The following is a 12211-nucleotide window of genomic DNA, read 5'->3' as shown; positions in this document are numbered from 1 at the left end:
ACATCCACCTTGTTGTAAACTAATGTCTAAGTGATAATGAGGCTCCTTCCCTGGTTTCATGCACTAGGTTTTACAGGAAGCCCACAGAGAGCCATGCCCAAGTAGGGGATCACATGCCCAGGCAGGAAGGTGATCAGAATGTCCTAACGCCTCCTAGCTTTTGCCACTCAATAGTGCATCTGTCAGCTTCATGTCAAGAACAATAAAGACATAGGAAATTTTTGAAAACACCAATAAACCCTCACTTTTAAAAAATACAATGTTTTCTTTCATCTGACAAGGCAGAGAATAAATCAATCACAGAAAGTAGAAATTCAAAAGAGTAAGGCCTTGTAATTACTGCCATTAAAAATTTGAGTCTAAAAAAAAACTTGAGTCTACATGTCAAATGGCTGCTATTTGTGGATTTAATAGAGAAAGAAAATCTCTCTCTGTGTTTAAACTTCTAATATGCCTCAGTTATTCTTAACATTAAGGATCTTCAGTTAAAAATGCACATGCTTAATTTTTTCATGGAAATTGGGTTACTAAAATAAAACTATTCCTTAGTTTGAATATAATATGTAACTCAAAAGTACCAACTGATCTTCCTGTGTCATTTGTGCCATTCTGATAGACTTAGTTACAGGTGTCACCAATTCCAGTAGACTTAGTGACTGGTGTCTTGAACACCAACAACATTGTGCCTCATTGTATTTTTTTTTTTTTTGGACAGGAGATTGAACCCAAGGGCACTTTACCAAAGTTTATTTTGATACAGGGTCTCACTGAGTTGCTTAGGGCCTCACAAAGTTGCTGAGGCTGGCTTTGAACTCATGATTTCCTGCCTCCTGAGCCACTGGGATTATAGGCATGTGCCACTGTTCCTAGCTCATACCAAAAGTACCTATGCAGAAACCCCACAAAGGGAGGTAGTAGGAAGGTTTAAGAAAGCTGTGAAGGACATATAGGCCAGCTTTCAAGATGGTGCCAGGGTCTGGGGTTGAGGAAAAAGAGCTTAATGCAGAAATGTGTGATGTGTTCTTATCAGCACATCTGCAACTGAAAGATTATCTGTGTGATGATGGCATGTGATAAACACAAGAGCTTTCTTTCTGCCAATTTTTTCCTAAAAATCAAATCACAGAGTTTACAAGATACATCTTTGAAAGATATCTTTCCATCTAATTTTTATGCAGAGTTACTATCAAAGCAGGTCTTGGGGCAGCATCTACTTTTGGGAACCAACATCACTTGTCTGGGTAGTCTTGGGGTGTCAACCTCACTTACCTCACTTGATCCCAAATCACTGCTCCAATCAATAGGAACAACTCTGGATTTTCTTTCCCACCATCTTTCTCTTTCCTCCTCTCTATTTCTGCCTTGTGCAACCCACTAGTTTCCAACAATACCTGGACCCAGGCAAGGCTCTTTGGCAACCACTCTCAGGAGGCTGAGCTCTCAGCAGTTTTAGGATAAGCTCATAAAGAGAGTCAAACAGGTCCTGAGCCTGCCACCACAGATAACCCCTAAGCAAGCTGCAGGAGCAACCATGAGAGGCAAAGGAACGCAGGTCTCAAACCTCATGACAGATCCACTTGTACATGGCTGTGGTCTAAGATATTTGGAAGGGAGGTATTGGGGAGGTAATTAGGATTAGATGATATAATCAGGGTGGGTACCACATGATACCATCAGAGGCGTTTTAAGAAGAGGTAGAGAGATCTGAGCTAACTAACATGCTTTCCCTCTCTCTCCTCTTGAGATACCCTCTTCAATGTTATGATGCAGCCAGAAGGTCCTCACCAGACACAGAGCAGATAACCCATGCTTTTGGACTTGCCAACCTCCAGAATTGTAAGCCAAATAAACTTTTATTTATAAAATTACTTCATCTCAGGTGTTTTGTTACAGTGACAACAGAAATGGACTAAGAAAATACCCAAAGTGGATACTTCATAAATCTTGACAGCTCTTCTCTTAACTTCCTCTCCTTTCCTCATCAGAGAAAAAACGTTGGGGCAGCAAATGGTGAACCTGCTTCATTGAGTGTTTAGAGAATTCTTTTCATTAAAATTTGAAGTTCAGGGGTTAGGGTTGTGGCTCAGTGGTAGAGCACTTGCCTGGCACATCTGAGGCACTGAGTTCCCTCCTCAGCACCACATAAAAATAATGAATAAATAAAAATAATACATAAAATAATGGCATTGTGTCCATCTACAACTAACAAAATATTTTTTAAAAAACTAAAGTTCAGATGGATGTGGGTTTAAATTAATTTTATCACATAGTGTAAGGAATCTATTATTAATCTAAATAAAAACAATTCAGTTTTGTGCATATGTATAGATAGACTGACACCAATGTAGTATGAAAAGAAATTGTTTACTGACTTACACCAAAAGAACCCTGAACATGGACAAATATTTTCACTGGGAGCAGAGAGCTGAAAGCCATGGCCGTATTGCTGTTGCTAGAACACACACAGTCCATTGATCCGTGAATCAAAGAGAAACTAGGAAATCAGGAAGGCCGGCATGATTTAAAGGAGGTGGGAGAGGGGAGTGTGGTGTCATCATGGTGTCAAGACCCAGATTGATCCACAGTCTGTGAGGCAATGATTATGAGCAGAGCAGCAGGAAGGCCCAGATCTGCTCAGAAAGCACACTGGCTTCGGGAGCCCTTAGCTCAGCATCATCTGTAGGGCTCCTGAAGGTTAAACAGAGGACCAAGCTCATCATCCCCAGGCTCTGGAGCAGAGCTTGGTGCTTGGTCTGGAGTGACATCATGACATTACAACTGAACACCTACAAAACACAGGAGGCACCACAGACTTGCAGGATGCTGCTGGAGGTAGCAAGTTGGAATGAAAAGATCACGAACAGAAGGAGGGTAAGTCGTGCTGTAATGAACTTCCAAAGCTCTACTTCTCACTGCACAGTCAGTCCCCTTAGGCATTACTGGAGTCCCCAGCACTAGAATATGCCAGTGGAATGTTTTCTGCAGTTATCTATCAAAGCTAGTATTGATAACCAGATCTAAAAAGTATTAATTGCCATCTGAGTACAGCTAAGAACAAGTTGTTTTATCTGGCCTCTTTAGTTACATTTGATATTCAGATGCAACCACCAAATCTCTATTAAGCATCTAATGGTCCACCTTGTGCTGGGATATATGAAGAAATCAGTGTTCTGACAAAGTGCTTGTAATCAACCAGTATATGTCTATACCAGGCATATTATCGAGTATCACAATGATCCACAAATTGTATTTTATTCCAATAAACTTTTTCCAAGTCCCTCCTGTTTACCAGGAGCTGGGCCACTGAAAGGGATGCAAAGTGTCTTAGGGAGTTCACCCTATAGTGGGGAGTCAAAGAGGGTGTTGAATATGACACCAGGAAACAGTCCACATAAAGAAAACTTACTGGCATAAACTGAATTGATTTTGTTTAGATTTATAATAGATTCCTTACACTATATAATAATTAACTCCATCAGTTTCTAGTTAAGAATAAAGGGGAGTATTTTGTCTGTAAAGCCTGAGAAAGAGTCATGGAAGAGCTGATCTATGAACTGAGACCTAAGGACAGATGAAGAGAACTTCAGGAAACAGAAGTCAACAAAACACATTTAGGATCAGAAAGTAAAAGGTCTATTGCAGGTAGAGGAAAGAGCAACGGAACAGAAGTCTATAGCAGTATTGGGGAGGTGGACATTCTGGAAGGGGAGGCATGCAGGGACAAGAGCATGGAAGAAATTAAAGAAGTGGGGGAGGGAGAGAGGGTGGGGTGCAAAGTTGGAAGGAAAATTCAGACCAGAATATGAAAAGTCTTGCATGTCATCATAACATCAGCAGATGTAATTCTATTATAATGAAATGTGAAATTGTAGGATATTGAAAAATGCAAAAAGTGCTTGGTCACCTCATGGTTAAATTAAAACACACGCAAATGGACAGCATGGATTTCCTTCTCAGGCTGCAGGCTGCCATGGACAGGAGGTTGATGGAGCTGGGAGCACTTTGGATGCCCTCAGCACTTTTGGGAAACCCCTCTATACATCACCAGTCCTGACATGAAGGTGGAGACAGAGTCACTGCTGTGCCCCAGCAGCAAACAGGCTATGCCGGCACTGTTTGTGCTGCATGTGGATATGTGCGGAAAGACTGAGTAAATAAGTTCTTCCCTGTCTACTCAGGTTGGAATTAGCCTCTCTCCCTGCAGAGGCTCTTGTCTGTGTCACAACATACCGCTAGTTCTTAAGAGTAGTCACTCTTCTGTTCTTGGCCTGTCCATAGATCTAAATAACTCATGGGCAAGGACTAATTTGACTCTGTCCATGTGCTTTCATGATCCCTAGAGAGTGCCTTCCACCTAGTGGATGTATATTAGATATTTGTAAAGTATTAATTAATACAGCAGGTGAAAGATTCTAGTTAAGTCATGTTAGTACTAAAAAGTTAAAAAAATTCCCTCTTCCTTCCTTATGGCCTATTTTTTGTTCCTAATCCAACAAAGGAAGCTATTTCTCAGTATCCCTTTTATCTCCAATATCTAATTTTTAAAGTATAATTTCTCCTTACGTTTCACACAAAATGCATCTTTTCCTTTTTCTCTGCTTTCCTCTTTAGAAACCTGAACTGGGGTTGCTTTTTAAAGTGAATCTCATGTCTTTTGTTTTTTAATGTAGCTTGCTTCGCTGATTTCCTTCACTCTTTCCTACACCTCTCCTAGCTTCTTGTGCATGCATGGCCTCTCTAATTTGCTTGTCTGAATGAATATATGTTGCCCCTTTCATCTTGTTTCCATGGATTCTTTTCCTTCCTGGTGAGAAATTTTATAAAGGTCATTTTACTAACAGAATATTCCTTTTTCCTTAAAATGCAACCTGAACTCCATCAGCTTGGGATCATTCTGCCCAAGGTTGCCTGCAGTTCTATGGATTTGTTTTCTTCAGGCACTGAATTGAGATGGTTACCTGCCACCCTCAATTGTTCCTTCTTTTGATAATTGTCTCCAAGCACAGATTTTTCAAAAGGACTCAAAAAAAAATCATTTGCCAGAAGTAAAATGCAGACATTTAGAGCAATGTCACATGCTGCCAATGACCCACTGTCAGAAATTCTATAGAGAGTTTACAGGAGGACCATCTTACCTTTTGCCTGGTGAAATAATTTTTAAAAATTGCATATCCTCTCACATCCCTTAGGTTAATATTTAAATTTGCATCATAATTTTAAATAGAAAAGGTTTTCAGTTTATCATATATACTGATGTTTTAAAATAAACCCTTAATATTACTGCTTTAAATGTACCCAGTGGACTCTAAGTGCCATAGTGATGTGAAATTCCATCATCTTTCATTTATATAAAAATGAAGATGCTCTTTCGTAATGGTGGGGATATTTTACATCCTTCCTTTTCTTCTAAAAGAAGTATTTCTGTTCCATTTGCACCACAGCATTTTGGCATGCTGTAAAATGTATCTATGCTTAAAAATCTCTTATTAATTGCTCCATCTCTCAACATCATAAATATGCACATAAATTTAAAAATTCTAATTTCTTGTAGCCATAAGCTTTTAAATGTCAAAAAATTTAATTAGGATTTTCATTACCTTTATTATTAATACAGACTTCATTAAAGCACACACACACATGTCCACACATATAATGAAGCTTGATAATTAAATATTAAATTTAAAAATGTACTTTGGAGGCTGTTTCTTTTATATCCAGGATAAGTACTACCTGTCTCTAGAACAAAACACTGGGAAGCATCACAATATTCCATTTTTTTTGGGATAGATTGTTCATATGTGAATGGGAGGAATATGTTATAGCAAAGACTCCATTCTTTGAACTCCTTTTAGAAGGCCCAAATTCACACGATGATTTGTCACCAAAAATCGTTTTCAATGTTATAACAGCTAATAACTCAATTCTTTGTTGAGAACAAATAATTGAAACCCACCTGATGCAAAATGATTGACAATGCTGTTATAATTTAATATCCCCCAAGGTCCATGTGCTAAAGACTTGGTCCCCTGGGCAGCATTACTTGGAGGTGGGGCCTACTGGAAGGAAGTTGGGTCACTGTAGTTGTGTCCTGGAAGGGGATATTGGGACCTGACCTCTTCCCCTCTCTCTTTTTGCTTCCTGGTAGCCATGAGTGGAAAGCTTTGCTCTAACCACAAAGCCCTGACACAGTGTCCTGCTTCTCTACAGGCCCAAAACAACAGGGCCAACCAACTGTGAACTGAAACCCCGAAACTGGAGCCAAAATAAAATTTCCTCCTCTTAAGTTGGTTTTTTTTCCAGGTATTTTGTCACAATAGTGGAAACCTAATTAACTAACCATATCACTAGAGTCATTTGTTCTGCAAGTCTCTGAGAAATGCACCAAAAGGTTTATCTTATCAAAGGAGTTTTGCTTACAGCTGTTACTCTTTCACTTAGAGGCAGCTTGCTAATTTAATAAAATTAAAATGGATTGTAAAATGGGAATATTGTTAATTTTAATACAGATTTCTCAAAATAATACTTTAAATTCTGCAAAATAGTTTTAGATAAAATAATTGCACTTTATATTTGCATGCAATATATACTATGTTTTAAATATTTTCATCAAAACTTGAAGGCTTAACTCATTCATTTTATGAAAGACATCTACCACTTAGCCTAATTAGTTAAAAATCAGTCTTCATTATCAAACCAATTACAAATAAGAACTTTCTGTCAGAAAATGTATTTTCATATTTTAAATTCCAATGAACTTATGATACCCATTTCTCTGAGAACTATATCCCTTCTGAACTCAGTGTTTCACAACCCAGCCTCAAACACCCTATTTCTAATGTCATATTTTTCCCTGTAGAAAAAGAGACTGGGAGGAAGATAGTATACTTACTTTGGGTTTATGAAACTTTCTTTTAAAAATGTTTTGTGGCCTCAATACTTCAAATAATTTGTTTGTGCCTCAGGTTTTTATGCCAGAGGCTCCACTGAGGCATTAATGAGGTTCAGTGTGAGTGGGAATTCTGACTTACATTGGCAGAAGAAAATCTTACTATTGAAAGGGAGAAGGGAAAGCAGAATCATCATGGTACCATTACCATGGCTACTTTCTCAGGCAGGCCTGTTTTAGGGAAGTGTGTAGATGAAGTTAAGTCTGTGGGGACCAAGTTCTTAAAAAAAAGTCACACCTATGTGTACCTTGGAAAGTATTTTCCCAGCCAGAGGGAAACAGTTGTCCTCTCCAACTGGCTTAGAGTACATTATTACAACACAGGAGCCAGAAACTTCCAACTTGGTGCAACACCAGAAGAGAGCTGCAAAGCCAGACTATTTCTACTTCATAAATGAAGAAGTTTACTTTTTTCCCCACAGAATAACTGGACTTCTTACTAAATAACTTAAGGTGTAAGTCTGTGGTCAAAAGCCTGTCATTCTAACTTGAAAAATACCCTGCTTTTTAAAATGTGTGTTTTACAAGCCATTCATAGTTCTGCATCATAAATATCATGAACAAAAAACAGAATGAGGGAAAGGTAAAATACAAATTTAGAACAAGATAATGAGTTAGTATGATGATAACCACCTCAAATAATGCTTGCCACTTTCAACACTTTGGGATATCAAAATCGCTAAGCCTTTATTTGCATTTCTAACAATAATGATGTTTTTAGTTTTTTTTTAACTGTTCATCCTGGATGTTTGATGAAGGTGATTGGAATCATTCACAAAAGAAAAACTGTGAATCAAATACTAGTATATTTTTCTATATTTTTATTGATGCGTTATATTATACATAATATCAGGATTTGCTGTTACATATTCATACATGCACACAATATAACAACATAATTTGTCAATATCATGTCTCAGTATCTCCCCTTATAGCATATTATTTACAGAGATTAAAGAAGATATTTTAGTGTTTACTTAATTCTTGTTCTCCAGATATTATTTGAATTCAAGGGATGGGGAAGAGAGAGAGAGAGAGAGAGAGAGAGAGAGAGAAATCAGTGCAACTTACACTTATTTCTTATCACCAGTATTTCATTGAGTTCCTCAGTATGAATAGGATGAACAGCAAAAAGCAACACATAACATATGCAAACTCATGATTCGTGAAGACAGCTTTGTCACTAGTGTACATCAGCTTGAAAGCCAGTAGATAGCACAGAATTATATTTAGTGCATAGAATTAGAATGGGTGCATGCCTGTTAAAAATTTGTTTAGCCACTGAGGAAAAATTCTCCAAAGCAACAAATCTGCATTATCTAGAAAGAGATTATAAATATCACTAAAATACTATGGGAAAGGCAGAGAAAAATCCATCAGTTATAGATTTGTTATTCAATTAGTTAGCTAAAAATGATTCCCAGTGTTTAGTTAGTCTATATATTTGAGTTTGTATCATTTTATTTATTCCAGAATTGTGGAGAAATCACTGAAAATATTGTACGATTATATTTCAAGAACCTTCAGTGTTATGGGAAAATCAAGAAGACAGGTGCCAAGATGTATCTCTCTTTACTCTCTATAAAATGTAATCCAAACCTGAAATTCTACTCTTTCACTTTTGGGATCTTCCTGAGCAAATGATATTTCAAAGGCATATCCTCCTGTAGAGTTGAAGTTGAGAGTTTCTGCCAGATATCCCTTGTGACCAAATCCACATTTGGGAGAATCCAGCCATCGGAATTTTTTTCTCAGCCAGGCGCCGCCAGATACTAACTTTCCATACTATGAATCTGGAAGCACCATAGTTACCACCCCCAAGGGACTCTTCAGGGCACTGGACAGCTCATTCACATTTGCAACTGAAATTAATAAGATGAATTGCATAATTTTCAGAATTTTTACTGAAAGCCCTCCAACAGAAAATTTCCCTTAGTTAAGAACTTGAATCATTAGATTAATATAGTTTAACTAAAAAATAATCCCCCTAAAAAAGGAAGAAAATAGTTCCTGAGAGAGAAATGCAGAAAAAAAAGATTTCTGAAATTTGCCTAATAACTACAAAGTTGTGATAGTCCTAACTGAATTGATACTATTGTAGGAAAAAATATACATGTAGTGAGCATGGTTGGTCATGGCAGGGAGCAGGGGATTATGGAGCATAGATCCTAAGAGATATTGTCTTTAGGTGTCTGCATTTTACTAATATTCTTGTTTAGTCTTCATCCTTGTGCTTTGACTTGCTTCTGTTATATGAATAATTCCTCTTTGGTGACAAAATTGAGAAGGTGAAGGTCTAGACTTGTACAAAATGACAAGAATATAATGTATGCTGCATATGTGATGTAAGTGTTTTAATAGCCATATAAAGAAAAAGACCAAGAGACAAATGAGATTGATTTTAATAATATTTTTTAATTGATACAACATACCCAATACTATCTTTTCAATATGTAAATAATATACAAAAATAATTAACAGGATATTTTATATTCTTTTGCTTTAGTTCTGTCTTCAAGATCCAGTATATATTTTAACTATAGCACATCTCACTTTGGATTAGCTACCTTTCAAGCGTTCAATAGTCACATCTTGTTAGTGGTTGCAATTTTGGCCTAGATATGACAGAATTCCTAATACCTAATTGCATGCACCACTTATAAACAACAGAATTTTCAGTACCTCTGGTTATGTTCTGATAAATCTCTTTAGTGGAATACAAAAGAAATCTTTTTGACCACTCCATTCTCACTCCCACTGGAATATTAAAAAAAAATAATGGTGAATTTGTAATTTGGTGAAGAGAATTGGCTAATTCTGGATACTTGATGTATACATGACTTACAACTTACAGAATTGTGAACATCTCAGACTATATCATAATGAATCAATCTAATTGGAACAGGAAAAATGTGTTTTATGCTTAATTTTCATTCCTGACATAATGAATTGAAGTAACTGTATTCCCACCAAAGACCAGCAAAATAGAACGTTAGGTGGTATCTGAAGCCAATGCTCAAAAATAAGACTTGACCTAGTTTGCACCCTCGTAAGAAATAACCCAATTGCTATGTGCCTCACCAAGAGGAAAGGAGAAAAGGGTGATGAGCTATTGGAAGGTGCAACTAGAACTTCCACATTATCAAAAAGAGAATCAATGTTCAGTGGGATCCCCTCAAAATCAGAAGGATCCTGGAGAGAAGGACATGAGAATGTAGTCTTAGTTCTCTTAGGGTAGCCAATTTCATACTTTTTATGCTTATTCAGATTAAGTCTTTTAGATCTACTATGTTGTGTTAGTCTATTTTCTATTGCTGTAATACCAGGTAGGTGGTAAAAAACATAATTTTACTTAGTTTACAGTTCTGGATGCTAGGGAGTTAAAGAGCATGCCACAGGCATCTCCTCAGCATTTGGTGAGGGACTTCTTGCTGCATCACAACATGCAGGGACATCCATGGTGAGATAGAGAAAACATGCTAGTTTGAACCTTTCTTCCTCTTCTTGTAAGGACACAAATGTCATGATGAGAGCCCCAGCCTCATGACCTCATCAAATTGCGTCTGAAAGTCCCTACCTCCAAATATCATTAAGGTATGAACCTAGATATTAAGTCTCCAATGCAGAACTTCTGTAGGACACATTCAAACCATAGCTTAATTCAGCCACTTAAAATTAGGCGATGATGTTAAAAGCTTACATTTGAGGTAAAAGACTCAGCGTAGATGAGATGAAAGATGGAAAGTAGAAATCCTCAGGTCAGGGTCATTATCATATCTTCAGCTATATAGCCAAAGTACAATGTGTGGCTCATAGCATATGCTCAATAAATATTGGAATGAATGAATGAATATTGGAATAAAAAATGAGTGAATGAGTAATGAACAGAATACTGAAAGAGATATTTGTTTTGAATAGCTGCCAATAGGGAAATTTCTTCTTTGGAGTTTACTAAAATCATTTTCTATTCAAATGTATTAAATGGGCTGCTCAGGTCTAGATTTAGTTTATGAACTTGGAATAGCTATTATATGTTTAATATGTTAAAATCTAATAATCCTATTCTACATGACAGAATCTTATTTTTAGGCTTCTCTTGAAGCACTGGTAATACTGGTCCAGGGATTATTCAGGCTTTCATTTATATGTGTTGAGTATTTAAGATGTACCATAATTTCTGCCAATCTTTATTTTTTCTAGCCTGAAGCTGTCATTTATCATTATATGTGAATGATTGTTTTTCTTACAAGGTGAAAAGTGGAACTTTTTGGTTTATATTACTAGTAAACATAGATGTCAAAAGATAAGCCAAAATTACTGCTAGTTTTAAGAAGAAAATGGAAGAAAACACATTTCCTCTGAAAGAGAAAAGTGTTTTCATGTGTTTAACATGCAAAGCCCACTGAGTAGAAAGAGTATAACCTTACATCCAGTTCACTTAATTCTAGTTGTAAATCTGCCTGACCTTTTGGGCCTTTATATTTAATATATTAGTAACTATGAGGCAGTTTCAGTTCCAAGAAAGGTTTGACACGTAAAACTGGAATGGGAACTTGGATAACCACAGATATGTAGGCAAGAGCTTGATGACTGCCCATCTCAACCCTGCCCAAAGATAAAAATGTCTCAGGTCCCTGAATACACCTCCATTGGAGCACCTAACCAATTTTTAAAAATTCTTAACTGGCTCCTTTATTAGCTCATCCATCAATTATTTTTTCTTACTCTGTTCATTATTCTATCTTCTATACTCAGCACAGACAGGGTCTCAAGGAAAGTTCACAGAATGAATGAATACTTTTTTGTATTGAGTTAGAAGTTGGAAATGATTCTCTCTCAGCTCTATGAGTCTCTAACTCCATTGGGTTTAATCTTCATTTCTCATGAAAAAATAGGTCAGATAGTAAGAAGAAAACAATTTTTTTTCTGAAATAATCTTAATAACATCCCTTATAGGCTGAGAAGTTCCCAGACCATAGCAAATATAATGCAAATAACTTTTGCTCCATGTAAAACTCCCTCTTCCCATTTGGGGGACTGCGCAGGAAGGTGGAACAGAATGAGCCAAAAGGGAGAGGCTCCCTTCCATGGAGAGGGACAGGAGCTCACAGCCTGGGAAGCAAGAAGATCCTCGAACAGTGTATGAGAGAAAAGGAGAAGAGATGTGTTTTGTCCTCCTCACACTCTCAGAAGTGTGGGCCTTTAGATAAAGTTCATCTTTCTGTTTTAATTCTCTTTGAAAAATTGTTCAAATAAAAAAATGTG

The sequence above is a fragment of the Ictidomys tridecemlineatus genome, chromosome 6, assembly GCF_052094955.1.
Source record: "Ictidomys tridecemlineatus isolate mIctTri1 chromosome 6, mIctTri1.hap1, whole genome shotgun sequence".
In the NCBI taxonomy this organism is placed as follows: Eukaryota; Metazoa; Chordata; class Mammalia; order Rodentia; family Sciuridae; genus Ictidomys; species Ictidomys tridecemlineatus.
The sequence above is the reverse complement of the archived record's forward strand: the minus strand, read 5'-3'. Positions refer to the sequence as shown.